Source organism: Narcine bancroftii, chromosome 4 (genome assembly GCF_036971445.1).
Source record: "Narcine bancroftii isolate sNarBan1 chromosome 4, sNarBan1.hap1, whole genome shotgun sequence".
Lineage (NCBI taxonomy): Eukaryota > Metazoa > Chordata > Chondrichthyes > Torpediniformes > Narcinidae > Narcine > Narcine bancroftii.
Genome location: NC_091472.1, coordinates 198444135 through 198460735, shown reverse-complemented (window position 1 = coordinate 198460735; position 16601 = coordinate 198444135). Strand labels below are relative to the sequence as shown.

Below are 16601 nucleotides of genomic sequence, written 5' to 3'. Positions count from 1 at the left end.
GGTTTTTATTTTTAAATTTAAACATACAGTACTGTAAAAGGTCAATTAAACTCATACGAGTCCGTCCCCCCCCCAATTTAGGCACCATACACTGTACCCCGGTTCTTTTTTGAAGGGTGAAAGGAAACCGGAGCCGCTGGAGAAGTCCTAGGAAACATAGAGGAACCCATTACATAGAGGATGAGATTCGAACCCTACTCAGGTCCTGATCGCTGGCACTGTAAATGCGTTGCAGTAAACTCAAGGCAAGCCGTGCTGCCGATGGAATGATAAACCTTTTAAGAGGATGACGTTTGCTGCCAGAATTCTGCTCCAAATTATTCCATTCGTGTGATGAGATCATTAGCCTTTCAGGCTTCTAATTGAAGCTGTTGAATTGCGCATTATCTACTATATCGGGAATTTACGTGCTTTCCGTGTCGTCATTTGTTTTCCACCATTTGTGGGGTCCTACATGAATAGTTTTGCATCATTGGCTCCAAGGGAATTGAAATGGCCGTAAATATAATATCCGTGTGTCGCCTTGAACGTTCATTCGGGGAGATCGCGGACAATATAATTGGGCACTCATGTCAGTGAATATATGAAGAATATTACGGTGTCGAAGCAATAATGTATATCATCATCGCTTACACAGGCATCCCCGTAAGCGAATACAATAACTCAAAATATGGAAAACTCTACGTGCTTTGTCCTTGTATGATTTATTGTGTGGTTTTACGTTTCTCTGCTTTACCATAAGCGTCACTTATAGGAGACCATCATAGCGAAACTGATCTGTCACATCACTATATTCAAACATCCTACATCTCGTAGCCTTTGATTCTGTGTTTAACTGCAGGAGATAGGTTGTGCAAAAACTCGGAAAATATTTGCATGTGCTTCAGTGGGATATCTGTCACATTTTACCGGAATTTATGGCAGGCACCTCCACAAAGCGTTTCTCGTATGTTTGCTGGTGAGCCACGGATCAGGGCGCCACGCTGTCAAGAAAGGTTCTCATAATAAGATAAAAGCAGAAATGTTTACATGAATTAGTGCACGTGTCAGTGGCAGCGTCTCCATTGTAGAGTTTCAGTTACTGTGCATCATAAACTGGTGCTGAATCGCTGCCACTGGTTGAGATGTATTTTGGCATCGTCTAATACATCGTCTAATACTCCAACAAAACGATTATCTGACATTAACTAGTGTTAGTGTGTGACCTGTAATAAGTTACTCAAGGCGGAAAATTCTCGTCAGTGCGAATTGCCCACTTACAGAATGCGTAGTTAACAGGCATTGGGCCATTTTTATTTACCTCTTAAGCTTCCCTGACTTCCGTGGCGATCCTGAGTTTCAGGAGCGCATTGGTCCGACGTCGTGTTTAGGTTCCATCAATGCCAAAAAGAAGGGTGGGAACAATAAAAATTATATGGTCTTGCAGGAAGGGATGAGTTTTCGCCTCGAACTTGAAAGTTTGTATCTGACATCGGAGCAGAAACTTTCTGGGTTATTTCAGTGGTGACATTGTATCCTGTGTTCTGAACCGGAGAGTCCGTATCCGATCAAAAATAATTTCTCCATATTGTATTTACTCCAGTGAATGTTATGGCGATTGCAATTCTGTCTCTGGGAAAATTCGGCCTTCCATGGCAACGGCGGGTCTATTCTTCATAATCTTTGACGTCATATTGTTTCGGATCAATGATCGTTATTTCCCCGTCAGCTGTCTGAATATTACCCATGAGTCCATTTTAAGATTCATCTTGATTGGTGTTGTTAGGGACTTCTCAGTCTGGTTAACAGTTGCGTTCACCATTGATAGGTTTGTCGTCATTTGATGCCAGAAGTTGAAAACCAAATATTGCACCGAGAAAACTGCAGTTTTGATTCTACCTTCAACTAGCGTTGTCTTCTCTCTGATAAATATTCCCTTCTACTTCACAGATGAACCTGGTAACGTGACCGACAATGTACCCTGCTTCATTTTTGTTAAACTAAGTTACTATACTGATGTTGCTTGGACAGCATTTCACTGGTTTCATACACAATTAAACCCACTCTATCTGGTGCTTAACGCTCTGACAGTCCAACACGTTATTAAGACCAATCGCGTCCGTAAAGTGCTGAGGGGTGAGAGCAGAGGAGGGTCACGCACAAGGACCCCGAGATGGAGAGCAGGAGAAAGTCTATGGCTTTAATCTTCACCCTCTCCGGCAGACTCATCCTCCTGAGGGTGACGTCGGTCGCACAATTTACCTATTACCAGATCACAGCAATCGTTGATCAATGGAATGATTTAGAACATATATTTTATGATGTTGCTTTTTTTTTGTTGTTGAGCAAACTTAACTGCTTCACAACACGTTTATTTACGTGGTGACTCAGTCATAATTGAGGGAACATTTGAAGAGCGCGTTAAAATATTCGGTCTCCCAATTATTACATTTTGTTCATAAAGTGTCCCAGGCTGAGGAGTCACGAGATTCTCGCACTCTCTGTGCCTGGTATCGCACTTCGTGGAGTTAATGTCAACATCCACAAGTGGTCATGTGAAATATTGAGTAGCACAAGTGTTGGAATATATGTGAGGTTACAGGTAATGTTCCCGATTTTCATCCGTTCCAAACACACCTGTCGTGAAGATGCACTACGCAGTCCGGCCATCAACACTATCCTCATGTCCCCAGTGATCGCGGTCATTTACCGTCAGCGTACTGTACCATAGTCGATGACCCTATCACACATTGGCCATAGTTAATGTCCTTCAGTCCACTGTACCCTGGAATATGACCTTCTTCCCACTATGACTATGGTTAATGAACATTACTCACAGTGAAACTGGTTAATAATCTGCCTGAAGTTACTCCGGTCAATGACCCGCTGCCACACTGACACAGGTCATTGACCAGCGTACTGCCTTATGGGCATTATTGACTACAGCTCGATATTCAACACAATTATTCCCAAGAATCTAATCATCAAACTTCAAGATCTGGGGCTCAATGCCCAGCTGTACAATTAATCCTATAATTCATCATTTGCCTCCCACAATCAATGCGGATCGGCTTGTACATCTACTCCACAATCACCGTCAGCAGCGGAACAGAAGAGGGATACTGACAGACCCTATGAACTGGATTTTCTGCGAAAATGGCACCATTTACAAATCTTTGACAGAGTATACAGAGTATATAGATATGTTTTGGGACATAGATTGGGAAAAGGATATTAGAGTACGTCATATATAAACACTTTAAAACAGATTATATTTGAAATACTGGAGGTCTGCACCATGAGAGACATAGCGGGAACTCAGATCTTTTGCAAGAGCTTTTCAGAGAGCTCAAGAGACTTAAGTTATGTATTGTTGCTAACAAAAGGCAACAAGTGAAAAAAAAAACATGTCAGAGCCGCTGCTATCTGGAAGAGGTCTTGCTGATGTAACAGGATCATGCGGTTTTGCAAGGAGAGAGAGTAAAGCAGGCTTTTCAATCTGTGTGCGAGTTTGTGAGGGAGAGAGGAAGAGTCAAAGAGATCACTTGTACAATGTAACAGCCAGCAGAAGTATCTGGGACTGGAAAAGGACAGCTGGCAAGTTTGTAAAATGTCCAATTTTGGAAGATGGGGTCGTGAGACTACCTACATGTGTGCATACAATTAGAAACTCAATAGTGATAAGTTTAAATGTGATTCTATTTTCATGTTTAAAGATAATTAAAAACAACTTTTGCTTATGCAACCATCTGCCTTAGTGAATATTGCTGCTGGGTTTTGGAGTCCTCTGGGCTCCTAACAAATCTGCTTATGATATCTCAGTAATGCACTATAAAAGGAGGTGTTATGAGTCACCACAATGGAAAGAAATTGAAATCATGTCTAAATAATGTTCTAACGGCAACCGCTTTCTCAATTTCACCATGTCAAATGCGATGTTAGGGAAGTAAATTAAGAGGTGTGCCGTCTAGTGCAAATTTGGGGATCAGAGATGGAAGATGTCAGCAAATTTAAATGACTGGCATTCACTCCCTCGGAGGACCTTTCCGAGAAACAACGTGCTAAGATCATCGTGAAAAAGAGAACGTCAGCGTCTTCACTTCCTCTGTAATTTGCAGAAAGTCGATGTGTGGAGACCTGAGAAAAATTCTACATTTGTTTCGTACAAAGTGTGATGACCAGTTGCATCACATCCACATATGTGATCACAAACACTTCTGAGCCGAAAGCTCTGTAAAGGCTGTGTGCAGGTGATCACAGGCAAAATTCACCCAAACAATGAAAACATGTTCAGGGAGCGCTGCTGGAGGTGCGCAGCAACCATCAGAAAACACCAGCACCACTCAGGACATGCTGTATACCCGACTGTGCCATTATGCAAGAGGTACAGATGACAGAAGAATCAAAAGAGAGTGATGAGGAATGGAAAGGTACAATGAGCTGCAAGCACATCTGATTTCTCTCTCTCTCCCTCTCTCCCTCTCTCTCTCTCTCCCTCTCTCCCTCTCTCCCTCTCTCCCTCCCTCCCTCCCTCCCTCCCTCCCTCCCTCCCTCCCTCTCTCCCTCTCTCCCTCTCTCTCTCTCTCCCCCTCTCTCTCTCATTCCACACAGTTAAGTAATCTCTCATTCACCATGTACTCTGCCTACATGTTTGACCGAACAAAATGCAGCAACTGCATTGAATTCCGTCTGTCAGTTTTCAGCTTAACCCTATATTATGCTGTAACCAAATGTAGCATTCAACAATAGCCACAACATAGCCAACCTTTGTATCCTTTCAAAACCAACTGACCAATCTATCTACTTTTTCGTTGAGGTTATTTATAAAAATCACAAAGAGCTGTGGTTCCAGAACAGATTTCTACAGAATTCCAGTGGCCACACACCTCCAGACAGAATACTTTCAATCCACAGATCCTCTGTTCTTTCTGCATTTTCCATTTGCTCCTCTTGCATAATAAAGTCAACACGGTGGTCCATCCATCTGCCTTCCACTCTCCAGAGAACAGTTTTAATGTTAATGGGTTTAATAACCCAATGTAATAAATGAGTATTAACTTACATTAAGTACACAAAGATTGATATTGCTTTCCTTACAGGAATCACATTTGATAGAACAGGGACTCCAGAAGCGTATTTTAATTCCAAAGGGAAATATGTTACTATTTTTTACATTAGACTCTATTTTTGCAACAACAGGTAGAGTGCTAGTGGTAAACTGCAAGACCTTTTCAGAGGCTTGGAATTTGATGAAAATGTATGCACCTAATGTGGACGATGAGGTGTTATGATGGAAGCTATTTTTTAAATTTTATTCAGTCAAATTGGTTCGGGAGAATTTTAATTGCTGTTTGGACCCCTTATTTGAGAAATCTCCAAAAACGCTGGGTATAACAAAAGATGGCTAAACAATCGGCAATAATAATGATTGAGCTGAATTTGGTAGAGGTTTGGAGGAAGTTGAATCCGACAGAGCAAGACATTTCTTTGTATTCGGCCAGACATTAGCTTTTTTTCAAATTTGATTTATATTTAGTATCAGCACAATTATACTTACAAGATAGATTTATACTGGCTGAATATAAAAGTAGGATATTGTCTTATCACTCTTCATTATCGCTTTCCTGTACAGGTTCTGACAGAGCTGAAACCACATATCATTGGAGATTTAATACAAGATTGCTGAAACGACCTGAATTTGTTGAATTCATATTGAAACATATAAAAACTGTTTGCAAATAAATGTAGGGTCTGTACACTCTCAGGTTATGTTATAGGATGCTTTGAAATCTTACTTGAGGGGCCATATTAGTAGTTATTCATCCAAAGATAAGACACAATATTCAATGGAAATCCAAGATCTGGAGAAGAACATTGAAAAATTGGAAAACAGAATCACAAAAGGACTTAATGGAAAATTAAAACGTTCATTTATTAAGTTACAATTATGATATAAAACTTTAAATACTTGTCAATTTTGTGAAATTATTGCAGAGAACTAAACATTTAGGTGAACGTTCACATGAGGTTCTGGCTTGGCAATTGAAAATATAACGGATTACAAGGGCTATCAATGCTCTAAGCAAATACACAACTGTTTCCTATTAACCTCAGGAGATTAATTATGACTTTCGTTCATTTTATAACGATTTATACACTTCCGAAGTTGTTCATATTAACGATCAGATTGATATATTTTTGTCTAATTTAGATATGCCATCGTTGGAAGATAGAGGGATTAAGGAGTTAGATGTTCCATTTAATGAGTTGGAAAACAAAGACGCATTGCAATCTATGCCTCGCTGGACATCCCCATGTGAGGATGATTTTACTCTGAACTTTATAAACAGTTCTTTGATATATTATTCCCTGTGTTATTGAGTAGTGTGAAGCAGGCTACTGAAATCGGTTCATTTCCAGAAACTTTATCTAAAGCATTAGTTATTGTAATACCAAAACAGATAGAGTTCCATTAAAAGTTGGATCTTATCGACCAATTTCTTTATTGAATGATCAAACCATCTTTTGAATAGATTAGATAAGTTTTTTTTCCGAAATTGGTTCATGTTTATCAGGCTGGATTTATTAAGTGAAGATATTCGGAGGATAATATTGTTAAATTTATCTATTTGATTAATGTCTCTGGAGAGCAACTCAACTAACCAATGGTAATGGATTTTGATTCAAAAAAAGCGCTTGATAGAGTGGAGTGTAATTTTTAATATAAAGTACTAGAAAAATTTTAATTGGGACCATTATTTACTGGTTGGGTGAAGCCATAATATAAAAATCCATCATCTAGTGTGGTGACAAACGGACAAATATCTTCTTCATTTTCATTAACTAGATCAACTAGCCAGGGTTGTCATTTGTTACCAACCCTATTTGCATTGGTCATCGAAACATTGGTTAAAAGATGAGACTGTATGAAAATATGAAAGGTATTATGGTAAATGCGGAGGAATATAAGTTTACTTTATTTGCAGATGATGTCTTGGTGTATTTGACATATCCTGAGCAATCGTTGGGCCACCTGCAAACACGATTGGAACAATTAGGTAAAATTTTGGGTTACATGGTTAAATGGGATAAATGTGAAATTATGCCGTTGGTAGCAGAGGACTACTCATTTTGTAAAGAAATGATTCGACTTTGGTGGTCTGATAAGATTAAATATCTACGGATTGTTTTAGGTGTTGAAAATCAACATTTATATAAATTAAATTATTTACCTTTATTGAGCAAAATTAAATATGATTTGAATAGATGGAAAGATTTCACACAAAAAATGGATGGGACGTGTTAATTGTATAAAGATGAATATTTTTCCACGAAATTATGCAAATTATTCCAATCAATTCCCTGAAACTTCCAAAGACAATTTTTAATTATTTAAATCTTTGGTACGATTTTTTTCTGTGGAAGCGTTAATTGGCAAGAGTGTCATTAAAGAAACTGACTTGGAGGTATGCCTTAGGGGAATTACAACTGCCATATTTTCAAAATTATTATGAAGCAGTCCAATTAAAATTTATTAATAGGATCGATGTCTCTTCATCTGGGCTAAAGTGGCGGTGGCTGAACTTTGAGAACAAAATGTAAATCAATTGATTTATAAATGGAATCCTTCTCTTTAACAAAATTATCATTTGCCAGTGTTGAACAATTTATTGGAGGTTTGGTATAATAGGAATCAAATTCTGGGAACTAAAAATACAATTTCAGCTAAAGCTCCATTATAACAAAAGACACTATTTTTTTTATCAAAGAATAATCTAAGTTTGAAATGATGGGAATGCCAGGGCATTAAACTGGTATAGGATTGTTATGAAGCTGGATCTTTCCTTTTATTTAATGGACTTAGGTAAAAGTTTGGAATTAAATCAAATATGCTATTTGCATAATATCAAGTACGTGCTTTATTGCTAAACAATTTCTGACAGGAATTGAATTTATCTATGATGTCAGATTTTGGACCTTTAATTACAGAGGCAGGTGAGAAGGGATTTATTTCAGAAATATATGCTTTGTTAGAACGTAAAACGAAGAAACCAGATTTGTATAAATCAAGAGGGAAATGGGAAGATTTAGCAATTCAAATATATAAGGAAGAAGGAATGATTATGTGTGAAGATAGTATGACTCCATTGATAAATGTGAGGTATAGACTAATTCGTTATAATTTTCCTCATCAGTTATAATTAAAAACTGAGAATTTAAAGAAAGACTCTTTTAGTTAATCAGATTTATGTTTTAGATGTGGTAAAGAGACTGGTTGTTTTTTTGCATTCAGCTTGGTTATGTCAAAAAGTAAAATTTTATGGCGTAGAATTTTGGAATTTTTGGAAGGATTGTTTAAGTTTAAGATGGAATTTGACCCGATGTTATTTTTACTTGGATATAGCATAACCTTGATTTTGGTTTAAAAACTGGAGAAATTTCAACTTGCATTTATTTGATTAGCCCTGGCAGTGGCTTGAAAATGCATAGCAATTATCTGAAAAAATGAAATTGAGTTAAGTATACAGCAATGGCATCCTGAGTTGAGATTATGTATTCAATTGGAAAAGATAACTTACAATTTGCATGATAATTATTCTTTTTTAATTAACATATGGGGTCCATATAAGAAATAAATGAGTTTAATAGTGCAATAAGGTTTTTGTTGCAAGAGAGAGCACCCAGCACAGAAATAAATAAATAATCGACCATATAAATGTTAACTCCAATATACTTTATTAGGGTTACTTTGTAGGGGAGAGAGGGAATAGTGTGGGGGTGCGGATAAAAACAGGGAAACTTTTTGTATGTTTTTTTTCATTTGTACTTTTTAGTATGTCTGTAAAATTTATTACTAATTAATAAAAAATACAAAAAAAATCAACCTTTGAAGTTGAGGGATCAGAAATGTATCAAATTGGTAGAAGATTGTTATGCATCAGGACATTTTATTTCATTTCAAAGAAAGAAAGAGAAATATGATGTATCTTCCAATACTCTTTTTTATTATCAAATGAAAGCATTATTGTTAGATAATTTTGGGTGTACGTTATGGTTACGGAGATTATCTAAATTTGAAATGTTACTTACTTATGGTGCCCGAAAGGATTTATATCTGAGTTGTATGCTGTGCAGCAGAATAAAATGCTTAAGCCGGAAATTTATAAATCTAAATTAAAATCGGGAAAAGAATTGCCTATATCTATTTCTCAGGATGACTGTATGAACCTATGTGAGGATAATACGAATAAAATTGTTTATGTTAAGGAACCGATTGGTTCACTATAATTTTCCTCATCAGTTATATTTAACCCTGGAGAAATTAAGGAAATATAAGTTTATTTCGTCTGATTTATTTTTTTAAATGTCATAAGGAAGTTGGTTCCTTTTTATATAATTTTAAGCTATGTGAGACAGTGACACCTTTTTGGAATATATTTAAGGAACTTTTAGAAGCTATTTTGAAATGGAAAATTCCATTTGATCCTTCAGTGTTTTTGTTGACATATATTAAGAAGATGAGTTTTGAGTTAAAATTACATAAATTTCAAATTGTTTTTTATATATATTGTCTTCAGCTGTGCTCGAAAATGTTTGGCAATTACCTGGAAAAAAAATTAGAAAAATTTGCGTATTCAGCCATGGCATTTGGAAATGAGATCTTTCATTCCGTTGGAAAAAATAAAATATAATTTATGTAATAACTATTCATTTTTTGGAAAGCGTGGAGCCCATATTTGGAATATATGGGGATGAATTATTAATCTCCTTTCTCTCATTGTTGCTATTGCTCTGAAACATATCATATAATTAAAAGTTTTATGTTATGCGATTTCCTCTTTCTATTCCTTTTTCTTTTGGGGGTAGTTTAGATGGGATGTGGAGGGGTAGTTTGGTGTGTTAATGTAGGGGCGGGAATTCTGGGAGGTATTATTTACAAAATGTCATGTATGTATATGGCTTTTCTTTTAGTTGTATTTTTTATTTTATGATTTACAAGTTTCGGGTGAGGAGTCGGAGGAGGAAGCGATTCAGTGCTTTGGGTGATCGGTACAGAGGGGGAAGAGCTCCGAGAGGCTGTTGGGTTAATTGGTAAAGGGCAATAAAAGGTGGATACAAATTTATACACCATTCAGAGCAAATACAACCATCGTGTTATCTACAAATGTATTGACCGTCATGTCCACTGATTTCGACTATGACTAATGAATAATTTCCCTTGGAATTACCTTCAAAGTTTTCCTTCACTGATGTTAAACTCAGAGGTCATTTGCTCCCAATATTCTTCCATTAACTGTTAGTAAACTACGGCAGAACAAAACGACCTTCTGCAAAGTTCAGGTGGAGAGGGAAGGTGCAAGGCTAATTACCAATGTCCCTTAAATATCGCCTCATGATTCCTATCATATCTTCGGCTATATTCCGTCGGGTCCCAGAGCCACATATATTCGAATATTGTCAAGAATATTCTGCTCTCCTTTATTCTCACACCGAACATGCACCACCATATTAGTCTGTTCTTAACCTATCTCACAGTCACGATCATTCCACTCATTTCATTCAGAAACTTCTCTATCTCCTAATATCTCAACCACGTTTCCATCTTATCTGTAAGCAGCACCTCATTCGCTCGAGCCATTCTTCAGTTTATCACATACCAGGTTGGAATTACCCCCAATAATTCTAATGTGCCCTCATAGCTCAAACATTGCGGTACTGAAACCATCCTCGTGAATCGCTGGTGCACCCTTTCTGATTTCATTATACATTTGCGCTACGTTTGGCAGCAGTAGGGCACACATCTCGTTTCACTAACTTATTGAGCACGACCTCGCTGCACTTTTAAGATGGATGTAGGCCAATTAACAAAAAAGATACATAACCAACGTTTCGGGCGTGAGCGTTTCATCAATGTATGAGAAGAATTTTGATATTCGCCCGAACCAAATGGTGTTCATAGGGTCAGGTGAAGCATGGTCGCACAGTCAAGAGGTAATGGGTAGATAAGGGAAGGAGTACACACCAGGAAAAATATGGAAGGGGGAATAGAAACCGAAGGGGTGGAGAGCTGGTGGAAAGAAGATAGCGGGATGAGAAAGAGGAGAATGGTGAGTAGACTAGATGTAACCAGAGAAGTAGTTGTTAATGCCATTCAGATGGAGAGTGTCAGACGGAAAATAAGGTGTTGCTCTTCCGTAATTTGGCCCTGCACTGTATTTTCTTTGCTCTATATATAAACTGTTCGATCTGCCGAGTTTCACTAGACTTGAGTCTTTACTTCAATCATGTTAGACAATAGACAATAGACAATAGACAATAGGAGCTGGAGTAGGCCATTTGGCCCGTCGGGCCAGCACCGCCATTTTAGATCATGGCTGATCATTACCATCAGTACCCCTTTCCAGCCTTATTCCCATAACCCTTAACTCCGTTACCCACAAGAGTCTTATCTAACTCTCTTTTGAACATAGTCAGCGAATCCGCCTCTACCACCCTCTGTGGCAGAGCATTCCACAGATTCACACTTCTCTGGGTAAAAAAATGCTTTCTCATCTCCGTCCTAAAGGTCCTACCCTGTATTCTTCAACTATGCCCTCTAGTCCTCGTCTCCCCCATCATTGGGAACAAGTAATCAGACTTCACCTTGTCTATCCCCCTGATGATTTTGTATACCTCAATCATGTCCCCCCTCATCCTTCTAAACTCCAATGGATACGTCCAGTTTTTCTAGCCTTGCTGCATATGACAACCCTGCCATCCCTGGAACTAACCTTGTAAATCTGCGCTGCACACCCTCTATAGCTAGTATGTCCTTCCTCAAGTTTGGAGACCAGAACTGGACGCAATACTCCAGGTGGGGTCTCACCAGGGCCCTGTATAACTGCAGAAGGGCGTCTCTGTTCCTATACTCCAATCCCCTCTTTATGAAAGCCAACATTCCATTTGCCTTCTTCACAGCTTTCTGAAACTGCATGCTAGCCTTCAGTGACCGGTGAACAAGTACACCCAGATCCATTTGCACTTCCCCACTCCCTAGCTTGTCTCCATTTTGAAGCAATACCCAGATCAATGAAAACTGGTGCATTGAAAGCTTATTTCCCAAATGGGCATATCAGCATCGCCATTATCTGGGAATAATTTCCACAAATTCGTCATGACCCAACCATCGAATTTCTGTATTTCGAGCCTGCAGAGATTAAGGAATATCTGCCATTCTTTGGCAGACGTTCACTGTTTGCCTTGATCCGGTTGTAAATGCATGTACACTTCTTCACTGATACCTCTCCCACCACATTTACGACTTCCACCATCTTGGAACCCGTTTTAACTACACAGCAATTCGAGTGGTTTCTGTGTATAACCAAAGTGCAGTGTATATGGAAGCGATCCTTCCTACCCAACTGGTCACAAGCTCCAACTTGAAGATGAGTCCTCTACTACCACCCAACGTCAAAATATATCTTCGTCTTTGGTGCATGAAGTGCCGTCTTTCACCAGCTATATTATCAAGCTTTTTCTTTTACTGCTTCCTCCTGTTACGGCATCAGTGCTGTTCATCAATCTCAGTATAGTTTATTTGTACATTTTCCGTCCCCGTTGAAACATTTCGTATTCATTATTGATATGTATAAGATATGATTTGATTTCCGTTACCCTTAGAGTGCCTTGGGTGAAGGGTGCTTGTTAACATCAATAAAAATTAAATTAAAGAAATCCCTGATTAAGTATGTATATATTTGTTGTATGCAGCATTTGTGGGGAGAAAGCTACACATATTTTAAATCTGGAGTAAAATAATTCCTCTTGTTTATAAATCGATGATGTGTTGTTCTGGATGTACCAATCAGAAGAATGTCTTCCACTTCTTCCTGAAGCCTTAATGGATTCGGTCGTTTGCAATGTATAGAAAATAAATTGTTGTGAACAAAGGCGTTGTCCACCCAAAGCGTCCATCACAAACTGACATAAGAAAATTTTGATTCTTTTCAAACAATTAGATCAGTGGTTCTCAAACTTTTTCCTTCCCCCACATATCACCTTAAGCATTCCCTTACTAATCACAGAGAACCTATTGCATATGTAATAATTAAAGTAGTATGTGAGTGGAAACAAAAAAATGTAGAGAGCCATTGAATAGGATGCTAGGATCATTCAGTATCAATTAATATAATTGTTCAGACAACGTTTTAGGTCGGGAACATTTCTTTTCTCGTGATCTTTGCATTTTGCCGAATATATTGCGAATATTGTTTTGACATCTCTCTGTGATTCTTCTCCATCCCATAGCTATCAATTCACCCTTCCACCCACTTGGACAGGTCCCTTTGAAACCGCAGAAAGTGTAATATGTGTGCTAAATCTGCTCATTCAACTTTATCTTGGGCCTTACTCAAATGTTCCATGCGAAGCTGTATGCGATATACACATCAGGAAATTTAGTGTCCTGAATTCAGGCATTCAATTTGGGTTCCTAAACTTGGTGACATCAAAAGAATATTTTCGAACCTTTATCAAAGAACCTGCGCGAACTCCAAGTTGTTAGTAATTTTACAGTCATCTGACCAGTTGGTCACGAATAGGTCAAATGTTCCATCGTTATTCTCCCGTAGACACTTCCAGACCACTCAAGGCATGGATGTTTGATCAAAGTACAAAGAAGATTTGAATCGTGACTTGTAAAAAACCTGAATTGTACAAAATCCAACCACATGCATATTATTTCCAATTTTCCGTAATCCCACTGATGTTCCTGTTCCAAATATTCCAGAATTTATTTAGCTGGGTTTGTTCTTTGGTTTATCTGCAATGTTCTTGACTTTCCAAGTGAAATTACACGTCGTCTCTTTCCATGCTTCACATATTATACAGGATTGTATTAATTATTAGCTATCACGAGAAATGTATCCGTGTTTAACTACCGCTGTGCTATTCCCACGTCAGATTCGATAGTGAATATAGCATATCAATGGACCAGCGCTTCGACGTTGATTTTGAAATGGATTTAGTAAATTTTTATCAAACATTTTCCTATCCAGATTTTACTAATACACCTCGACTATACTCATACTGCTGCCATATCTCTCAATGAAACCTGATGGGTGGTCTACCCTGGCTCTCCTGTAAGTTCTGCTACACATCTCTGGCCACATCTTGCTTTCTGTAATACGGCTGTCCGCGTGGGAATTTTCGTTTTCCCGTTTAGAACCATCGAAATAGTCTGCAAGTCACGATTCAAATCTCCTTTGTACTCTGATCAAACCTCCATGTCTTGAGTGATCTGGAAGTGTGTACGGAAGAATAACGATGGAACTTTTGACCTATTCGTGTGCATATATAGACACGAATATGGAGGAAATGTAGAAGAGTTGTAACCTAAAATAATCACAGTAGACAAAAGGTGCGTAGTTGATGAAAAATTATTTGAACATCAGGTTTTTCACCGTGTCCTGGCGCACGTTGTATACTGAAGATCAATGAACAGTAAGTTCAATATATTTCCATCAATGGCTTTTCAATTTCCTTCAGTGGTGGTTGGGGTGCAGAGGGTTTGGAAGGATATTTAAAGTGTGAAAGAGTCCAACAACATGAAAAGGGAACGTCAATCCAAACATTTACTCGCTGACCAGATCGCTCCCCCCATTCACACTCCTCTCACTAAGAGCGCTTGGCTCATGTTGTCCAAACATATCCTTTCCATATATCCGTCTGAATGTTTCCCATAGGTAATAATGTCCACAGCCTCCTCTGGCATCTTTTGCCATACTTTCGCTGTTCTTTGTTAAAAATCTTACCCCATACTTTCCTATTAAATATATCCATTCGCACACAGTCGTACCCTTTCAGAGGTTCTATTATTCTGAGCAAAAGACCAGATATTTTGCTCTCATAATTTTGCACACTTCAATTAGTTAACTCCTCAATCGTCTATGCTCCAAGGAATTAAGCCCTGCCCTGGTCGATTGTTCCAGGACGCTTTGGATAACTGTCAACATTTTAATCTTCTCTGAACCCTCTCCAAATATTTCCTACTGCACTGATACCAGACCTTTACAAAATATTCCAAACATGGCTACGCATTTATTAGTACCTACAAGGATGATTCGAGTATTGTACCACTGCACAAAATGGACCTTTGGACAGTGATGATTTATCAGGTGGAATTATTATTGTCAGGCAAGAGGGTTTTGGTAATGTTGTCAAATGAGAATCACATTTTTTGTGGACAGGATGGACTGTTTCAGCAACAATTGAAGATTGATCTGTTTACCTCAAAGTACAAGATCCCGAGCAAGAGCATATTAAGTGCATAAAATGATGCCGGGCACGTACAGTTAGAAGAAGGCTGATTATTTCCTTCAGATTTGCAGGGGGCATAAACTTCAGTCCAGGTGTCGGGAATTTAGAGGGAATTTGATAAATAGTAATTTCATCCAGGGTAGGATTGTAAATTATAACTTCCTATTGTGTGGTGCTCCGGGATATAAAAGACGACAAGTCGACAAGTCGACTTAAACTACAGAAACTGAATTCCAGGGGGAATTAACTTCTGTGGAATTGACTGATTTTGGCATTATCCATGGAGTGTTAAAAGACAATCGAGGTTTCAGGTCGAAATAATAAATTTCCCTCAATGGATGTTGGTTGACATGTTGTTCTCCAGCAATTAACCTTCTCGTGAGATTCCAATATCAGCAATAATTTATCCCTCAATATTTGATGTAACGATAACAGACAAGTTTACAAACGGATTTGGAAATTAATGCACCAAAGTAGATAATATATTTTTTGTCAAAGCATGCCTATCGATATCAACCTATATTTTGCATGGGTAGCACAACCGTTAGAGCAACGCTGTAACAGCACCAACGATCGGCACTGGGGCTTGAATATCACGCTGTCTAAGGAATTTGTACCTTTTCCCGTGTCTGCGTTGGTTATTCCCGGGGGGGGGGGGGGGTCCGTTTCCTCCTGCTATTAGAACTGCGGGGGTTTTCGGTCAATTGGGTGGCAGAGGTTCGTGGGGCAAAAGGCCTCTATTGCATTGCTGTATGTCTAAATTTCAAAAAAAAAAAGAAAAGAAAGTCCATTACGGATTCCGTGACCATTTAAGATAATAATGCCAGAAGTCAAAGGATCACAGTTCAGGCAATTAAGTCTGCTCTGCCACTCAGTGATGAACTGATCCAATTTCCGATATTCACTGCTCGCCTTCTACTGCATAACTATGGATGCCTTGGATAATCGGGAAGCTATTAATCACTATATTTAACCACCAATGGCTTGGCTTCCACAACCGCCTGTGGCAACAAATTCCATAGATTGGATGAATAACTTCGTCGGCATCTCTAATCTAAGAGCTGAAACTATCCCTTATAGTTCTATTCTTTTCACGACGCGAAACCACGTTTCTACATCTAATCTATCCATGCCAACGAGTACAGGCAAGGTGGCATCAAACGTCCCTCATATGATAAAACGTTCACTGCAGGCATGAATAAAATCAGTTTTAGATTTGATTACCATGACCAAGACACGTATTTCGTTGTTTTTGAGCAGCTTTTCACGGTGCAAACAATCATATAACCCACTTTACTTCAACAAATAAAACTAGTGCACGAAAA

General features: G+C 38.4%; 1 long non-coding RNA gene across 2 annotated transcripts; it reads left to right on the top strand.

Annotated features, from left to right (window-relative positions):
- The first annotated feature begins 1727 nt into the window (after nucleotides 1-1727).
- On the top strand, nucleotides 1728-9758 carry LOC138760021 (uncharacterized). 2 transcript variants are annotated; one of them, XR_011355333.1, is made up of 4 exons: nucleotides 1728-1938; nucleotides 6191-6295; nucleotides 6966-7037; nucleotides 9558-9758. It is a non-coding gene; the product is annotated as an uncharacterized lncRNA (long non-coding RNA). The 2 variants fall into 2 exon arrangements; XR_011355334.1 differs by lacking the exon at nucleotides 1728-1938 and adding an exon at nucleotides 2455-2581.
- Nucleotides 9759-16601: the final 6843 nt, after the last annotated feature.